General features: G+C 32.2%; 1 protein-coding gene and 1 long non-coding RNA gene across 10 annotated transcripts in view; both read left to right on the top strand.

Moving 5' to 3' along the window:
- Positions 1-20,279, top strand: part of LOC129947223 (supervillin) — a 513,320-nt gene that overhangs the window by 156,748 nt on the left and 336,293 nt on the right. The window contains exon 1 of one of the 9 annotated variants that reach the window (XM_056057700.1): positions 4,315-4,436. The exons of the other annotated variants lie outside the window; for them this stretch is intronic. The gene's annotated coding sequence lies outside the window, so the exon portion shown is untranslated. Of the gene's footprint in view, positions 1-4,314; positions 4,437-20,279 lie in introns of those variants that run through there. 9 annotated transcript variants of the gene reach the window in all.
- Positions 3,246-4,440, top strand: LOC129947235 (uncharacterized). Its single transcript, XR_008781697.1, has 2 exons — positions 3,246-3,605; positions 4,221-4,440. It is a non-coding gene; the product is annotated as an uncharacterized LOC129947235 (long non-coding RNA).

Here is a 20,279-nt window from a genome sequence, read left to right as displayed (position 1 = left end):
AATTTTCAGAAAAAATAGATCGTAATAAAATGCACGACTTGGTCGCACGAATTTACTTACGATGTGAACTTCCAGAATATTGTCAAATATAAAATCAATTTTTCCAAAACCACAAGGCAAATCATTTTGAAATTATAATCTCGAAATTTTAAGCAAACTTTTATTTAGAGCTAAGCATTTCATTAGCTATCAATTTTATAATAGTAAAAAACTTATTTACTTAATAGTAAAATACTTACTTTATTTAAAAATGGTTGCATTGGGACGCGTCTAAGCAGTGACTGTTCGGGAGAAAAAAAACATAGCAAACAAACCTAAATCTTTTAAGCGAACTGTTCAAGTAGCCAAAGTAGCCATTTTGTGACTTTAACTTTAGTAAAATGTTAAAACAGTGAGTTATTAAAATTCTCATTAATTTGAGTATACATTTAAACATTGTTAATTATGCATTTTCTTTAAAAAACTGAAATCAAATATTCACTGGCACTCGGATCGCACTTTTCAAATGGGTTTTAATGGCGTTAATTCAAATCTGACTCCAAAATTATCACCTTATCTGATATAGCTTTATAAAATTGAAAAAAAAACACTATAATACTTATTGAGACTATCTGATTTCTTGAAGTACAACACAATTAGTGATGGTTTCAAACTCTATAATATTTAAAATAATTCATAAAATTTTCGAAAAAGTTTCATAAATTGAAAGATTTCACCTGTCTCACATAAATCTCAAAAACAAGTTGAACGATTTATGCTAAAATAGTTTTTAGTAGAAAAAAAAAGAAAACGGTTTGTAAAAAATTTTTATTTTTTGCAACGATATGTCACCTGTCATTTAACATCAAGTCTTTAAAATATGTAAATAACAAACATTTTAAAATAATGTTTCAAACGTGTGTTTTTAAAATTTGAGCAGATAATTAAAACATTAAAATTCAAGATTTCTCAGGACATATAGAGATAAACAAATACTCATTCCCAACTAATGATAATGTCTAGAAATAAAAAAAGTACTAAAATAATGTAAACTTTAAGCGATATGTTGTGCGTAAGCATTAAAAACAGTTTTTTCGTCATCACTTTTAAAAAGACGAATTTTCTTAACCTGATTTAATAGACAAATTTTTAGTCCAGATTTCAATTTAAACCACTTAATTCTTTAAAAATATATTGTTTTGCTTATAATACAGTGAACATTATGTCGAGCAGTGAAACAGCATGGAATTCAAATTTAAAACCAGTTTTCCAAGGCTGTTATTTCTATTATTTCCATTAGAACTAACATTTTTAATGAGAGATTGAAATATAAAGTTCATGAATTCGCACTTACTTACTTACTTAAGGTGGCGCTACAGTCCTGTGAGAACTATAGCCTCACCCAACCAACTACTCCATCTAGTTCGGACCCTAGCTAGATGTCTTCAGTTTTGGGCTGCAAGCTGGTGAGTTCACTTTTCACCTGTGCGCGCCACCTGATCCGCGGTCTCTCTCTATTGCGCTGCCCTGTGGGTGTAGATTCGAAGACTTTCCGGGCTGAGCATTGGTTTCCATGCCTTCTACGTGACCCAGCCATCTTAGTCGTTGGACTTTTACCCTTCTGGCTAAGTCTACGTCGCTGTACAACCCATACAGCTCGTCTTTCGGGAGAACGGGATTGTTGGCTTTCTTCGTCTATGTTGAATGAATCATCCTGCCTGGCAGTTCGGTTCGTTTTCGCCGTTATACAGTCTACAGAAGTGGTCCTTCTATATCCTCAGCATTGACTGCGGTTCCACTATGATGTTTCTACTTTCGTCTTTGCAGCCTTCGGTTCTAGGTTTATGTACCTGTGGATTTCGTTTGAACTGTTCATAAAACTTTCGAACTTCATTCCTGCTTTTAAGCCTCTCAACATCTTCGACCGCACGCTTCTCATACCCTCTCTTTTTCCTTCTGAGAAGTCGGTGTTCCTCTCGCCTCTTCTGCTCATAGAGCTTAGACTAGCTCTCGTCCTTTTATGCAGATAACTTCACACTAGTGCCCTGACAAAAATTGGAAATTATATTTTTTTTGAAAAAACAAAGTTTTCATATACCTAAATAACTTCAAACCTCTTGCGAGAAATTGACAAATTTTCCAAGAGTAACTCTTGTCATAAAAAAGTGCTTTCTCAAATTAGCCGTTCGGATTCGGCATATAAACTGTAGGTCCCCTCTATTCCTGCAATTACTCGCACACAAAAATGGTTGACAGTTGTAAGTCACTAGGCCCTAGTTCTCAAACGGACTGTTGCGCCACCCAATTTAAAAGTAACTTCTAACAATATGCAAGTTGAAGTTATCCGTCGAAAGTTTCTTAACTCAAAATTAACAATTCCCTAAAACCATGTTATTCACGTTTAATGAACCATTAGTGAACTACTGTATCAAATTTATTAGACAAGAGGACAAATGTTGGTTTCCCTATTTTTAAGTTTTTGATAAATAATCATAAAACCAATTTTTTCCAAAAAATAAGAAAATCCAAAAAATCCTACCTTTTTCTTTGTTCCTTTTTCTTTGCCTCTTTCATTGAATTGGCATCACTGAATTAAAAAAGGTACAATAAGAAAGGTAAGCAAAAATCCAATGAGGTGTATTCTCCCCACGTTTGTAAATCATTACTCATTGCAGTTCTTTACTCTTTTGTTTGTTTTGATTTTTATTTCTTCTGTTTTTATTTTCTTTCCCTCCTTTATTGATTCTTTCGTTTACTTTTTTACCTTTTCGCTCTTATTTTTACCTTATTCGACATTCGTGGTTATATCGTTATAGCAAAAATCACTCCATCAGGTTTTTCATTTATTTCTCTTTTACTCCATTCCACACCACAATTCCAGCCACAGTCACTATCAACGTTAAGCCTTAACCTCTCTCTAATAAAGCCCCAATCATTTTATTTCACAACGAAGCACGAAGTAAGTAGGCATAAGACAGAAAGAAAAGACTCCATCATATCGATCGAGCCCCCCAAAAGACCAAAAAGGCCCAAAAGATCCATAAAATGAAATAAACCAGAATTTGCTCCAACTCCAACTCCAAAACATTCTCAATTCCACTCTGACTCTCGAAGTCTCCTCCAGACCTCCAGCTGCTCCACGTCCACCATAAAATAATACACGATGGAAAACATGAAAGGAAACTCAAATCTGTGTAAATTGAAATGAAACCCTCTTTCGCTGTTTTTACTGTTTAATTTTAGTTCAGTATTGAAATTGAATCGGTTACGATAAGTTGACGATCGTTGGTTTATTATTGTTTAGCAACATCACGATCATATTCCTCGTAATTTATATGTAAAAAAACAGTTACTCACGGCAACAATTTAGATTTTGTTGCGGTGACAATTATAAATTTTCAACGGTTTTGAATATTTTTGTGTTGTTTTTTCTTCGAATTAATTTAATTAAGTTTCGCTTAGTTTTATTGTCAAAGCTGTCGCGGTAGCTTCGTTGATCGTTGATCGTGTTGAGTGGAATTTTTCCAAACAATTCAACAAGAAAAAGAAAAGTGTTGATCACTTTGAATCACTTTGTTGGTCGGTTTTTATTTGGTTCCGGGTTAAGTGGATACAATTCAATTTAGGTTTGGAAAATTCGATACGTTTTTTGATATCTTTTTTTTTGTTTTGATTCGATTGAGGCCAAGTATGGGTACCGGTGTTCTGGTGAATTGCAATTGATCACGATCGGTTTTTGTTTTTGGTTTGATCCAATTCTTGGAGCGAATTACTTGTCCGGGTTTTTGTTTATTTCTTTTTTGTCTTTTTTATTGATTTTTTCTTTTGATGTCATGAACTCAAAGATTATTTAATGATTCATAATAAAATCATTAAACTCTCGTACAAAAGACATGAAAATAATTATGAGTTATTTTCTTTCTATGAAATTATTAACCAAAAAAAAGAAAAATTAATAAAAAACCAACACGGAAGAAAAGTAGAAAAATAGTATAAGACCCCCCACCCCTCATCCCCGTCTCCAACCAACCGAATCGCGTAAATTGTCAAAGAAATATTTTTACCGGTTGTTTTGGTTTTCATGTAATTGCGCCGCCACTGTATGTAATCACGTCTCCATCGTGCGTCGTCGTCGCCTTCGCTCCGTCACCTCTGCCGCCGTGGTTTTGCGTTATTTTCTTTACTCAGCGGTTTTTGTTTGAAATTAATTTTTTTATCTTTATTGGTTTTCTTTTCTCTAGTAATCTTTGTTTGAGTTATAAGTGTTTAAATAATAAAACAAATAAATAATAAATAAAAAAAGCTAATTTTTGTGAAGTGTCTTTGAGTAATATACGGAAGAGCCGCGCCGCGACGGCCTACATTATCAGAACCATTTTTGGACATTGTAGCCGCTTTAATTAAATTTTGTTGTTGTTGTTGTCATTCTTTACCATCATCATCATCGGCATTGCCTTGTAAGTACAAAACACAAACAAAAATTATACCGACTTATTTGATGAACTCTTTCAAGGGTTTGAGAATATAAGAAAAAAGACTGCTTACTTGTTGTTGGTTAAAAATGTGTTTAAATGGAACAAGATAGGTATACGACTTTTGAGTTAAGTTGAGTTGAGCAATATCGCCTTATTTAAGTTTATTTATTATTTTCAATGTCGTCTGATGGTTCGACATCTAGGTAGTTCCAGTCCAGACAGACTTACCAAATTAGGATAGGTTTTATATTTTGTTGTCTTTAAATTCAGACTTCCCAGAGTCGAGACACTGTCAGCTTCTGTATATTTTATTTTATATATTTTTGTCTGCTATTTTTTGTATTTATTTATTTTAAGATGCAGGTAACTGATTGCATACATAAGTTAATTACTCGTAAATGATTTATGTTAAACTAAACTTTTATTGAAATCATGCCAATTAAGTTGCCATACTTAGTTGTAAAAATGAGGTTGCTAAGGTTTAAACAAAAGCAATAAAATTGATGGTGGTTCTGGGTTATGTTTTTTTTATTTGCAAACTTTTGTGAAATATATTGTTTATTTGTTGTGGGATTTTTTATCAGTTGTCGTTTTAGTTTTTTTTGTATGGTGTTATGGAATTTTCAATTTGATAAGGGTAAATATTTGTATTTAATAGTTTTTTTTAGGAAATGAATGGTTAAAGTTGTTTATTTGTATAAAGGAAAAAATAAACAGTCTTTTTAGCACCATTAATAAGGTAATTTTTATTTATGGTTTAATATGTTTGGAAACAATTCTGAGAAAATGTAAAAAATATGGTTTCTTCTAATTTTCAAAACACATTTTTAAGTCAATATTGAAATATTTATTTTCGTTATAATACGTGATTATAAAAGTCCAAACTTCTGCATGAGTAGGAAGTGTAATGGTATGATTATATCACTGACATAGAGTCGTATTTAAGAAAGAGAGTTTAGCTAATTTAAAGACCACAGGCTTTGAAGCTTGAAACTATTGCGTATTTTCAATTACATTATACCCGTGTTTTGTTGGAAAATTTACGAATAGTATAGTAGGATCTTACACGAATATCAAAAACAATATCCCAAGTTTGAATACTGCCGATAAAGATTAAAGTAGAATCTTACTACGGATGGGTTTTTGACATTTATACGAGTCTCGAATAGATCTTAATATGTGATTTCGTTTTCAAATGTTGATACGATTGATATTGCATTTGTATCTCGATGGCTGTGTTCGTTGAGTAGTTGTGCATTTGGAATCATGTGTTTTCAATTAGGGAACAAATCAATTTGTTACTGTTGTTATTATTTAGTTTTGTTAATGAAAATGGACAAACTGAGCTTGTTTTGCAAGAGAAAACAATAAAAAAGAAAAGAGGTTAAGACGCGACCCACACTGGTAAATTCCCATCCCGTTTGTCGATTTGTCTTGCCTAAAGTATCTTGCACATGAGCTACGAACTGCGAACTGTGGATGTTTGCATATTTTGACTTTTCTTTCACATGAGCTTTATTTCTATTCGCAGACAGCGACGAATTGTCAATTTATAATTACCATTTCAACAGACAAAACAAGAGTGGTATAATTTTGAGGTTAAGTTGAGCGCGAACAATTTATTCGTTGCTGTGTGGATGGTATGTGGAACGCGAATAGAGTTTGACAGTTCGTAGCAAACACACTACAATTCGTTACTACCAAATTGTTTTTACAGAATTGTCTTATTGTAGAGAAGAAAATGCAAATTTTATTATCCCAACATAAGTGTGAATTGGTTTCTTTTAATTAAAATGTGTTTTTGTTTGAAATTGACTTTTTGAAATACGTAAAATCGTAAATACGTGCAAGGCTCTTAAGAGTTTGTAAGTTTTCGTGTTGGGTTAAAAAAGTTGGCAGTTGAACTATTCTTAAAAAAATTAAAATTACCAACAATACTTTTATATAAAGAAATATTTAAGTTAGAAAATCTTGCTTTGGTAAATAGATTTTTAGTCGAAAACGAATTTTTACCAATTTTAGTAGCATTTCATTAAATTTTTACAAATTGGATAAATGAAATTAATTCGAAAGATATCAAGAACTGAAAATCAATTTCTACCAAATTTGCGTACTACTTTTGTAGATTTTATTTTTTTATGAAAAACCGGACTGTTGGATTTTTATGAAACAATAAAACGAGTGAATATCGAAGAAATATTTTATGTGAAATAAAAAAAGTTTAAAGACAATATTTTTTATTTTTGAAACGCTATCTGAGTCGAAAATAAATTTTTACCAAGTTTTAGTATTGTTTTTTATTTTGGGTTATATTTTTTGTAAAAAAACTGTCAGTTCGATTTTTCTCAAAATTTTTGGAAATGTTAAAAACAATTTTTTTTATAAATTCAAATTAGCTGGAAGCCATAATCTAAAATCATTATGCATTATATGTGAAACCAACTCCTGCACACAGGTTTTTCTACAAAATTTTGACCCGAATTCGATCCCCTACCGGAATCCAGTCAAATCAAGCTCATTTCAACTCGATTTAGGTATATAAAGAATTGAAGCGAACTTTAAGCTCGCATCAACACCACGTGTTAATGTAGTAGTCTACGAATAAACCCCTTTCTTTTTTATAGAATCTCAATTTCCAGATGTGTTTTTTACCATTTCTTATTGAAAATTGTACATTTTATAGTTTTTTTTTACAAATAAATTAGATGGCGTAACAGTCCGTTGAGAACTAAGGCCTACTGACTTACAACTCTCAACCATTCCTGTGTGCGAGTAATGGTTTTCAGGGATGGAGGGGACCTACAGTTTTTAAGCCGAACGGCTTATTTGAGAAAGCACTTTTCATGACAAGAACTACTCTTGAAGAATTTGTCAATTCCTCGCAACAGGCGGTCCCGTGAGAAAAACTTTAGATGCCTCAGGCAGGAATTGAACCCAAGATCTCTGGCATGAAAGTCTAACGCATTAACCATCATGCCACGGGTACTACTAGTTAGTTTTTTTTCTGAAGTTTATTTAAAATTTTGATTTTCACAAAACTTTCTTCTATTTCTTTTTTTTTTATTATTATTCTGACAGGTCTTTTTTTCAGTTGTGCCAATTTTTAAATACAAAAATGTGGCTACTGCCGATTTGTTTTCCTGGTAATTTTCTACTGTACTATTTATAGAATGCCAACAAAACACATGTATTGTTAGCAAACCAAATAACATTTAATTAAAGCATTTAGTTGTACTACTTTTGAGTCTTGAATTGTGAGAATTATTCCATCAAATAGGGTTTTTAAAATACAGTACTGTGCAAAACCTCCAACATTTGTCTTTACAAACAAAATTGTTTAGAAAATCAAACAGCAAAATTCTTTCTTTAGTTTTCTAAACTCTTTTGATATTACTTTATAATTGTTGGAAAAAAATTAACACTCTTTACTTAAACAAAAAATAAACAACTAAATACTTTCAAAGTCGGTAAAATTGCTTAGATCCTAAAACTAAATTTCAAACTATTTAATATTTAATTGCACACCTTTTATTTTTTATAACGGCTGTATATCTTATGGGCATTGAAGCTATAGGGTTATTAATAAGCGTTTTTGGAGTGTCATTCCACTGCCTCTGAATTCCAGTGAAGAGGTCACTTTTGTGCTTAAAAATGTTCCAAATTCTTCTCATCACAATTTCCCACATGTTCTCTATTGGGTCAAGGTCAGGGAATTTGGCTGGCCATGGTAAAACCTCAATCTTTTTTTCTGCAATAAAATTTGAAGTCAACTTTGACTTGTGTTTGGGATAATTGCCGTGTTGGAACGTCCATTTCCCAATGGGCATAAGGCAGCATGGTGTTACAAAGGATATTAGTTTATTTTGGATTTCACATCTTGGAACTTTGATTCTTCAGAAAATAAGACTGACTCCAATTGAGATGGGTTTTGGAAAAGCCGAGCAAGCTTTCACATTTTTTTTTCTAAATAAATGGCTCTTTTGCTGTTTGAAAACAACGCAATCCGGCCTGCAGTGTGCGTCTAATAGTTGATGGGTCAATTGAACTAAGGTTCAATGTTTGCTTCCCTGGATGATTCCGTGATTTTCCTCGGAAGAAATTTGTTATTTTTCAATCATCTTTTACTGAGGTGCTTCGAGGCCTTCCTCCTGTATGATGGCATAACATCTTTCTACTTTGATGATTCTAAAAATAGTTGATTTTTGAATGGAATATTTCTTTGAAATTTCTTTTTGTGATGTCCCTTTTTTTAAAGCACTCAAATTTCTGGGTTTTATTTTTATAATGTTTTTTCCCGCCATTTAAAAAAAAAAAATTTCAATTTAAAAAGAATTTATCTAAAAAAACCGTTTTATCGATCAAAGTCCCGGCTAAAACTAACTAAACATATCAAGCTACACGTATAAATTTACCAACCTCAAAATAAATCAGATTAAACGTTATCAAAATGAGATGAAAAGAGAATTGGCCACTAATTGCAAATGTTTTTTACAGCTGAAATCATTATTGTTTTTGTAAAAGCAGTGCATTTGTGGAATTTGCCAATGGATCAGTGTTTTAACATTATGAACAATTAGGTGACACATAAAAAAGTCTAGAGTAATACAAATAATTTGATTGGAACACGAATGTTCGATTTTAATTGGCGGTGATGGTTGCAAAATTTTTGCACAGTACTGTATATCGTCTGCTTGGAGATAAAGTCACCAAGTGTAATTTTTTTTAAAAATTAGAGGAAAAATTATTGTGTGTTTATGTAATCCTTTCCCATGAGTATGAAAAGTCCCTAAGTGAATATAACTGCTATAAATGCAAATCAGAGAATGAAAAAAGTCATTTATTTATCTATCATTTTCCTAATTTTAATAATCGTATCCCCGTTTTTTTGGTCTTCTAAAATTTTCTAAAAAAACGTGTTTTTTAGTCTGAGGTAAAACATAACATCTTTCTTAACAATAAATTGTTTGGGAAATTTGAAACCTAAGAATCTTTATCATCTAGATAAAACTTCAATCATTATAAATAAAATTCTCATTACTTATTATTTAATTTATTAACAATTTTTTTTTAAATATTTGAGAAATCTTGAATATAATGCATTCATAGTCTTGAAAATTCGTTTTATGATAAGTTAATTTTAAGTGCAGATTACGATTCCGAAATTCTATGTGCTCACTTTTAACATTATTTCTTGTATCTTTTCAATATATTTCAAAAACACGATGTGATAGGCTTGTTCAAAGAACCGAATTGTTACAAAAGCAACAAACAGTATTAAGCCGTTTTAACTTTTTCTATTGAAAAACGTTTTAACATAAATGATTCATCAGTGTTTCTTAAAAGTTTATGTGGAACAGTTGAAAGCTAACACCTAATACTGATTTCAAAAAGTCTTTGAAAAACTACAAATATTTAACCTGAAGTTCAGAAATTAAAAAAAAAAAACTTTTTATAAGTGTGTTTTTTTCTGACTTTAATGGTTGATATTTCAGAAGCCTTACGTAATAGAGTGACTTTGGAATCAGATTCGAATTAAGGTCATCAAATAAAAATTAAATATAATTTTATTGTCAGTTACAAAACTGTGTCGATATATTTTACTATTTTATTTTTCAATTTTTGTCTTGGTTCTAATTTTGTTTGCTTCTTAAAAAGTTAGTAGTGAGAAGGTTTAAGTAAATTTCCGTTGAAATTTTCAGTTCAGATTTTTCAACACTTTTTTGCTCTTTGTCTTGTTGGACAAAAAAAGTCAGATCTTAAACAATAATACCTCGAAAAAGTGAACATTTTTCAAAAAGTTAGAGCAATTATTTCAAATTTGCTAAATATTCGATTGCTAAGTTTTCAACATTTTTGTTTTGATTTTTATAAATTGGATTGAGTTTTTTGAAGCTTGTGTCGTTTCATTTTTAGTAATGGGGAATTATTAATCTGTTATGTTGAAAGTGACAGCTGTCAAAAATGTTACTATCAAAATAAACCTCTTATTGGAAGTACATAAATGTTAAAAAAACGTTGCCCAACAATAAAAACAATACAAAACAATCTGAAGTTTTGAAAATTATTGTTTCAGGGTTTTGAACAATACGGTTTCAATCCGAGTTTCGCTTTTAATTGTCTACTTAGATTTTAAAAATACTCATTTTAACATCATTCTTATATCTTTCCAATATACATTATTTATCGCTTATTAAAAACACTTTTATAAAGAAAACACCAATAAATGAAACATTTCTTAAACAACGAACATTTTTTTTTGTAATGTTAAGTTGGTTCGATTTAATAAACTTGCAAAAATAGTCACGAAACTCAAAAATAATGAAGAAGTTATGTACAGTACTCCAAAACTTGCTGTAATAGCCTTGTTTTAAGGACCGAATTTTTTACAAAAACAAAAATCATTTCGAAACTGTTTTTACTTTTAAATATTGAAACCGTTTTTACATACTTATGCATGTGGTTCAGAATTTCTTAAAGTTTATTGGGCAGTTGAAAACTTAAAACTAATGATGAGCCTACAAATTTAATGAAATACTAAAAACATTTAAAATAAATATCAAAAACTATCACGGATTTTGAAGTCAGATTCAAATTGAGTCCATTAACCCCTTTGAAAAGCATTATTTGTATTGCAAGTTTTAAAACTATGTAAACATCTTTTACTATTGAAAAAAAAAACAATCACATCAACTTTTATCTGATTTAGAATTTTGACTAATTTTTGTCTTGAGTCCAATTTAATATGCTTCGTGAAAAAGTTGTAAATGGGTTAAAGAATTACAGTTTTTAGTTCAAATTTTTTATACTTTTCAGCCATTTGGTGTTTTGAACATTGGACATTTTTTAAGAACAACAACGTTTCAAAAAGAAACCGTGAAAATGTTCAAAAAATGAGACCAAAAACTTGCCAGTTGGAAATTTGTTTACAATTTTGTGGTAAATTCTAATTATTCCTATGAGTTTTTATAGCGTGTATCGTTCCTATTTTTGTAATGTCATTGTTTTAATTTATCAAATGTCGAACGATGAAAGCTATAGAAGTGAAAGCTGCTAAAAAATCTAGCACGCAAATTTTCGGAATACAAAAATCTTAAAAACAAATCTCGAAAATTTAAATATTTCAATTCATTTATCTATCAACTTTTTGGACAAACTTTAGCCCCATCGCTTTTCCTTGGTTTGGTCTTTAAGTGACAAAATTCTTAAAGGTTCAAAAAAGTGAACAAAAAAAAAGAAAACTGATTTTGTAAGTACTCAAAAACCCTTGCTTACAAATCGTACTTGTAGTTTTGTTTGCTTAGAGTTTTTAAATTCTTAATCATAAAATTCAATATTTTCTTATGTTCGAAGGGTTTTATTTATTTATATGTTTCTGTTCAGCTGTGAAGATAAATTCCTTGACTACATTTAATGCTATGTTTCGCTTAATCTTGAAGAAACAGTTCTGTTCGAGAATTTGCCATTCTAGATTTCTGTCTTTCGTTGTTATAGAAATATAATTATTTAAAATACAAGAAGATACGGTTCAAAAATTATACTGAGTTCTTAAAAGATTACGTCTTTAAGATTTCAAAGTATATCAATTAACCTTTAAATTGACACTAAAGAACTCCAAAAATGTACACTATCTACAACTCCCGATAAAAATCAATGAAAACTGTTTCTTTGATGTATTCAAAAATTAAATTACCAAGAAAGCCTTGATATCTAATAACTAACCTTACAGATTACAGCCCTATAATTGATGAGTATATTCAAATTTCAACTCAAATAACTCAAGCGCTATATCTTTTCTCGAGTCTTCTTCGATTTTACTAAATGTATAAAGAAAGTTTAAAATCTACTTAACTTAATTGCATTTTACCCTCCCTATATTTAAATTTTAAATTGATTAACCCTCCCATTTACAAATTTGTTGTTGTTAAACATCAACCTACCGAGACGAAGGACGATTTCGATGATGATGTTGATGGGGATGAAAAAGATGATGATGGTGGTGTTGTTGTTGTTAGTATGGTAATGGCTTCAACAAGTTCATAAAAACACGGCCAGCAGTACATAATATTTTCTCTAATTAGGTCAAGTGGTAATCCAAAACCTATGTGGAACACCACCAGCAGAACACCATCGAGCTTAATTACATTGCATTTATGATACATGCTGCACGGATCCCTATTGTTCATTCAATCATCACTCCTATATGTAGACTCGGCTCGTGCAACAGCAAAAACAGCCCTCACTTATGCCGCTGACGCTGGTGTTTCACTGGTGTTTCTGCCTGCTGCCCTGACATGCAATCACACCCTCATAATCAGCAATGCAGTGAAAATTGCTAAATAGGACGATGAGTTTTGTTACGAAAATAGCATCGAATTCGAATTGCACCAGCACACCGACAACAACACCGACATCGCCACCAAACTGCACTGCACTGAACTGTATTACCCTCGTGCAGTCGAACACAAAACGCTGCTTAAAATGCAGTCGATTGGCATTCAATACGACACTCGAGAGTTGTTGTGTCAGAATTCTGACATACGTCAGGCGAATAATTCAAAAGACATGAAGCTTTCATCAGTTTATTAATCCTTTTGTTTCTTTTTGTGTATTTTCCTTACTTTTGTCTCTGCAGTGTTGATAATGTGCCGTGTCAATGTTTTATTGTTTGAGTCTTTTTCTTTGTCTCAAAACGAAGACGACAGCGACAAAAAATTAAGCCCCAACGGACATTGGACGTTATATTCGTTCTTCTCTCTTTTTGGAATGTCCTTGCCTTGGCATAAACGTCCGTTTCGTCCGTCGCGTCCGTCATCGCTCGTCGTCGGTATTGTAGTATTGTTGTTGTAACTCGTTGGTTGTGCTGGTTGCATGACTCTGTTGCCGTAAGTTCCACCGCCCACACACTCAGTGTCAAGTACTGAATCATCTGCCTCTCCCTTTGGTAAGACCTACCTTGTTGTGTTTTGTTGTTCCTGCGTCCGACGTCGTCGTCATTGGTAAGGTAGGCTTTTTTTCTCAATTTTGTTGGGCAATTTTTAAATTTAAGGCGTCACATTGCCGACGGCAATGGGTGAACACTCTTTTGTTTTATGGTTTCTTTCTGTGGGTTTTTTTCTTTTTAAACTAACGTCAATGTTAACCACTAAATGCAAAAGCAAATATACAGTGAACACGGCTTAGTAAAAAGATATAGAGAGGGAGTGAAACATGAAAAAAGGGTTATCCTAGGCTTGGCTATTTTTAGCTGAGATGCGCTTTATAGATGCAGGCTAAGTTCAGGCTTCAAATAAAACAAACAGAAAACAGGACAAGGAGTCATGGTCGTTTAGAACTCATAGGTGTAATCAACGTGCTCGATGTAACGTTGACTGGACTGGTCAAGCTTTAAAAGAAAAAAACAATGCAACCAGGCTTTATAATCTCCGTTCTGTGAGACAACTTGCGGACATTAATATGCCTGTCTATTTGTCTGCATTCTGAGATTCTGATTTTGACATTGGCTGGGATTTTCATGTTTTCTCTGTCAACGCCATCATCATCATCAACTTCATTATGATGGTGTACTCGTACTTCATTCCGTCGTCGATGTCCTCCTGGACGTCGTCGGTGGGTCGCTCCACGTTCTCGTTGTCGTGTTGCATGCTCATGAGGAATTAATCGAAAAATAAATCATTTTTGGGATGCGTAATGGATTGGCTGTTGAATATTTGTTATTCACAGACATGCCAAGTACACGCATCATAAAGTTTGTTCTGCTATACGCAACCAGACTCTATTTTGAATAGAGAGGTTTTTCCATATCTAAACATCTATTTTGTAGAGTCTGCAAAACCAAGTGATAACTCTGAAGGAACCTTGAATGTTTTGTGTGATTTAAGGCCAATAGGGGAAGCAGTTCCTTTAACATGAAAATTTAAAGTGGAGTCTTCGGCGGCATTAGTTTCCTTTTAGGCATGAACTTAAATATGCCAACTGAAATGGGAAATTTGTTAATTTGTAGGGAATTTACTTAAAATTATCCGTTTTAAATAGGAAGTTAATATATTTTGTCTCAAAGCCATAGTGGCGTTGACATTTTGTGAAAACGGATCTCAGTTTTGTTAAAAAATAACGTTAATAATAAAATAGACTTTGTTTGGCTGAAAGAAAAACGATGACTGTACAAAGAAAAAAATCGAACATATGTAACAATACACTAAGAGGGTGTAGTATCCGCCTTCTTTTCATGAATTTAATATAGCTTATATAATTCTAGTAGAACAATATAGCTAAGCAAAGTGGAAAAGGTTGATTTTTATTCAAAGATGGAAGAAAAAAAACCTCAACGCTTTGATCTATTTCTGAAACACAATTTATCTAAATGCCGTTGTATGTATTTTTAATATCTTCAAAATTTCCTTGTGAATTTTTAGGGAATTCTAAGCTTGTATTTTCTTTTTTAAAATTCTTTTTGGTGTTTGCCTCGAAATAAAAGATATCATGTGAAAACTTTGGAATTCTTAAAACTGGGTAGAAAATCTCATAAAATCTCTTCTCTGTGTCTTACATTGTCAAAGGTCAAGAAAATTAGTTTATCTCTCTCTGAAGCAACTTTATTTTAAAAATTTGTATCATTTTAGGTTAAGGAACAAAGATGACCGCCTAGAAAATTTTATAGGATTTTGACCATCCATAACTTATAAAGCAGACACTAGATTTCATGAAACTTTTTACATAATGTTTAGAGTGTCACAAGGGAGGTTTCGAAATACAAAATCTTATTCGGAGGTTGTCGATGTGTTGTGTTAACTTGTTTTAACCCTAGAAAGATAACCTACGTCTATTGGACGTACAAATCATGTGTATCTCTTATGGCCTATGAAATATGGTTATCTTTCTAGGGTTAAGCTCATCTTGAGAGCTCCGATTGAGGTCTTAACTTAAAAATAAATGAAAATTGAGCGTTAAGAACACCTCTCGCATGACATTCCAACGCACTAACCATAATGCCAGGGGTACTACCTATGCCACAGAGTACCATTTTTAAAATAAAAAAGAAACGTATACGCCGTAGTAAACCTTGCTTTAAAACTTCGCTTTTCTTATTTGAGGTAAACAAAAATATAAATACGCATACTGCGCACAATTTTTATAATACGCTGGTTTGTAAATATTTACAACTTTGCTTTTTTATTGTAAATAAGAAAAACGAATAAAACATATCATTTTTTGAAATAAAAAATACGTTAACTTTTTTTCAAATATAACAAATTAAAAATAAGCAAGCATATATTTTTTTCCAAAACTTTGCCTTTTTTTAAATAAATGGAAGTGAAATAAAATCAAGCATACGCCCCAGTACACTATTTTTACTTTTACAAAACTTAACTTCCCATGAAATATTATAAAGTAATAGAATATATATATACGCCAAAGACCACCGTATCCAAAATATCACTTAAAAAATATGAATACCCACACTCCACAGTGTACCATTTTTAAAGAAATAACTTTCGGTATTGCAAATTAACGTCTTTCTATCTACTAACTAACTGCTCAGCCCTTACCAATCTTGATTTCGGAAGAAACATGGCTGTGTTACCGCACTTTTAAACGTTATTGATGTTTATTGATGATTAAAAAAGCATTTGATAAAGACGAGGTTACGTTTCTAGTTTTGTTGAATTTTTCGAAGCCTTTGGATTCTGTTAATCAAATCAATCTATGTAGAAAGCTCATGCAAAATTTTAACTTTTCATCTAGTGCAACTAAATTAATTTTTTCTAATCTAACTGATAGGAAGTAAGCAGTGCAAGTTGGTGACACCCTTTTAAAATTTTTTGCCGAATGCCACTGGTGTACCACAAGGTTCCATACTGGGTCCTCTCTTGTTTTCTGCTTATGTAAAGAACTTTCATCTTCATTAGTAATTGCAGCTCTCACTTGTATGCTGATGACATTCAGCTTAACTTTAGCTGTAACCTTGGCCTTATCGAACATGGAGCTTTCTGCGTCAAATTTTTTTGCCGAATGCCACTGGTGTACCACAAGGTTCCATACTGGGTCCTCTCTTGTTTTCTGCTTATGTAAAGAACTTTCATCTTCATTAGTAATTGCAGCTCTCACTTGTATGCTGATGACATTCAGCTTAACTTCAGCTGTCCACTTGGCCTTATCGAACATGGAGCTTTCTGCGTCGATGAAGAACTGATGAGAGTGGCAAATTGGTCTTTGTCCAACGGACTTATGTTGAACCTAAAAAATTAATAGAAAATCTCTTGATCTTTCTTATTTTCCACCGATTATTCTGAGCAATGCTCCGACCGAATATTTGGTTACAGCAAAGAATCTTGGTGTGACCTTTAATCATCTTTTGACTTGGAAAGATCATATAAATGGATTCGTTGGTAAGGTTTACGGAGTACTTCTTACATTAAAAACGCGTTTGCTTCTCGCTAAAACCTTGGTAATTCCTATCCTGGTTTATGATTGTGAAATCTATTGTAACTGCAGTTTAACGAGCAGGTGAAAGCTTAATGTAGCTTTCAACTCAATCGTTCGTTATGTTTTTGAATAACGTAGATATGGTATCTGATTTTGCATCGCTCTTACCAGACATGCCTTTGGAAAAATATATAGAACTTCGTTGCTTGATTTTGCTTTCCGACATACTTATCGCACACCAACCACAATATTGTTTTGAGAGAGTAAGAAAGGCGACCTCAAACAGGTCTCATCAGCTAATTATCCCTCCTTCCTCTTTTGAATTCGGTTAAGCTTTGGAACACTTAACCTAGTAGTCTAAAACAAAATCTGAACGGTACAAGCATAAAAAGATTGCTTAGATCTCATTTTTCAATATGAATATTTTTAATTATCATTGAATTTTTGAATCTTATGACAGTTTTAATAATTAAAGTAATTGTTTTGTTTTATTATCTTGGATAACCTTTTTTTGTAAAACAAGCTTACTTTATAAGATATTTAAACAAAATAAAACAAAACAAATATATCTGTTTAAAGTTTTTTCTATAAAACATACAAAAACGTCACAGTTTTGTTAACCAATATACGAAAATACGAAATAATTTTTAAATATTTAGAAGCATCTGATGATTATTGTACCTAGGGCCTTTCAATTTCAGTCTACATCTCTTAAATCTATTTTTTTTACTTTGTACACCGCTTAGCACCTTTTAACAAACGTACACTTTTATATTAAACGCAAATGAGTAAGCATACGCCACAGTGAACCATTTTTAAAATCTGAAGTTTTGAAATAAAAAAATATCCTTTTTTTCTAAGCTTTGTTTCTTTTAATGAGTACACAAAATACACACACACACCACATTGTGGCATTTTTAAAATAACAATTTTGTATATAAAAAGTACGCATACGCATACGCATACTTCTACAAAATTTAGTTTGTCTATAATAGATGCAAACATTTAAAATCCGCGTCTGCATATATGTTCAAAAAATAAGTTTTTAAATAAAAATACGTATACGCCACAGTGTACCATTTTTAAAAAATCACTTTTGTACTAACTGATGTTTATCTTGATCTTAATATTGTTGTCGTAGCTGACTTATACAGATCATGTGTTTATTTTGAAAACAGATGGTCATGCCAGAGATCTACAGTTCCATTGCAGTATACACCTTGAAAATGTTCATTTCCATAGGCAGTCACGTCCGAGATAAGTGACAATCCTTCCAATAGTACAACTGTGTGTCTTAAAAAAGTACTGCTACCTTTCAAGAACCAACTTTTCCTAATATTAAATTAATATGGGCATATTTTTCTGATGCAATATTCTTCCGTGTTTCTATGCTTTAAGAAAATACATTTAATTGATGTCTGCCTGCAAAGATTTCCTTCGACAATTCAATTTTTCTTCTCCACCATAAGAAAATGAAGAAGAACCAATTACATGGATTAGTGTTCATTTAAAACTATATGCTCCAACAAACTTCTTCAGTTGTAGCTAGTGGCTTCCTAATAAGTCTTCATTTATAACAAACTTATATCAAAAACCCCAAGAATATTCCAAGATTATCTAATATAGAAAATATACCTACTCCTAAGCCATATATGTGTGTAGAAGGTAATAAAGTAAGAATGTAACAGAGCGAGGAAAAAGTTTGCCCTCTTTCTGATGCAGACTTATACCAGGAAACAAATCAGCAAACAAGTCGCCACTATGTCTCTTCTTCTAGAGAGATGCATATTGGTAGATATAACTATTTTCCAGCATCAACACAATGTGAAGAATCCGTTCCTAGTCAACGTCGTCGTCGTCGTCATCGTCGAAGGCTTCGTAGTTGCAAAGAGGTGAACTTTCATTAAACTGCAATAAAGTCAGTGTAATTGCTTTATAGGAAATGAGTGGTAAGTCAAATTGAAAGGCTTGCACCTTCATGGGGCCTTACCTATAAGCCTCAGTCTGAATGTAAAAACCCTCCAAGGAAAGAGCAATTCCAATGTACATAAGAGTATATAGAACTGTAAAGCGTTTTGCTTTTTATATATGAGCGCACACATCCTGGACAGGATATGAACTTAACCTATGAACCATCCTCTGTCCTACATGACCCATCATCATCATAACCCACTTCAATCTGCATATGCTCTGGTGGTTTCTGGAATGTTGTTTGTCAACAGCAAGTGGACGCTGTCAAGAGTTCTTGCACACGTTTTCCTTCCTTCGCAAATGCCATACCATAGCACTGCTATAGCACCACCTAAGCTCCATAGTCAAGTCGGTCGTCTTATTTGTTTGAGTTTTGAGTATTTCCTTATATGCTCCGGTGAGGACTGAGGAGGCATTATGTGCGTGACGTTAATAGCGTGGTGGTGGTTCACCTTAAGCTTGGCGCTTAACTTAACGTATTTTTTTATTTCAGTCTTTGCTGGTGCTGGTGGTGCTTGCCTTTCTATGTTAGTTGTTTTTGTTGTTGTTGTTGTTTTTTTGGATGGATTTGTGTCTAGAGCATCACTTGTGGGAACATTTGCTCGTTTTATTTGTTTGTTCCTCTATTTTTCTACATTCGAGCCGAGTCGAGTTGAGTGATGTAGAAAGTAATGAATGAATAATCAGTGAAAGTATAAAGGAAATCCTCTGAAGGAAATTAAAATTGCTTCCCCTGCCGTAAAGCCTTAAATTTATATGCATAGTAAAGTAATCACAGACAAAGCTGAAAAACATTTATTTACTTAAGTTCAAAGTGGAATAACAAGAGGTCATTCACTCATGTACTAAACGGACACGCCAAGCGGAAGGATATTTTAGTTGGAGTTCTATTTTCTTCCTTTTTTTGATTTTTGTTTGGTTGAACTTTTTTAAAAGTCGCAGTGCAGAAAAATGTGTAGATTCTTTTTGAGCTCAATTTAATAAGAGACAAAATAAAAAGAAAAAGAATATTCTAAGTTCATTAAAGGTTATGAATTTTTTCGTTTTCTTGTGAATTTAAAATTCTTTTACAATTTGAGGGAATTGAGTTTCATAATTTCTATTCAAAAAGTTAAGAAAAGTTTAATAGTTCTAAGAATTCTTTGTTATGGATGTTTTTAAGTTTTTGATAAAAGTACTTACGCTGAATTTCCACAGAAGCCTCAAAATAAGCTTCATCTAAGCAAAAGTCTTATTATCTAACAATCGCATTTCCCAGAAATGTATTTTTTAAATTTATTTTCTACAAACTTTTCGTGCAGAAATCCGGAAACACTAAATACCAATTTGGGTAAGAGTTTTCCTGGGAAGCCATTCTATAGCTCAGCTAATTTGTCGAATTGAAAATTCTGACATTTCTTGAGGGTTCAAAGTCGCTAGATCTACATTTTT

Source organism: Eupeodes corollae, chromosome 2, assembly GCF_945859685.1.
Source record: "Eupeodes corollae chromosome 2, idEupCoro1.1, whole genome shotgun sequence".
Classification (NCBI taxonomy): Eukaryota; Metazoa; Arthropoda; class Insecta; order Diptera; family Syrphidae; genus Eupeodes; species Eupeodes corollae.
This window is presented reverse-complemented; position numbering and strand designations above follow the sequence as displayed.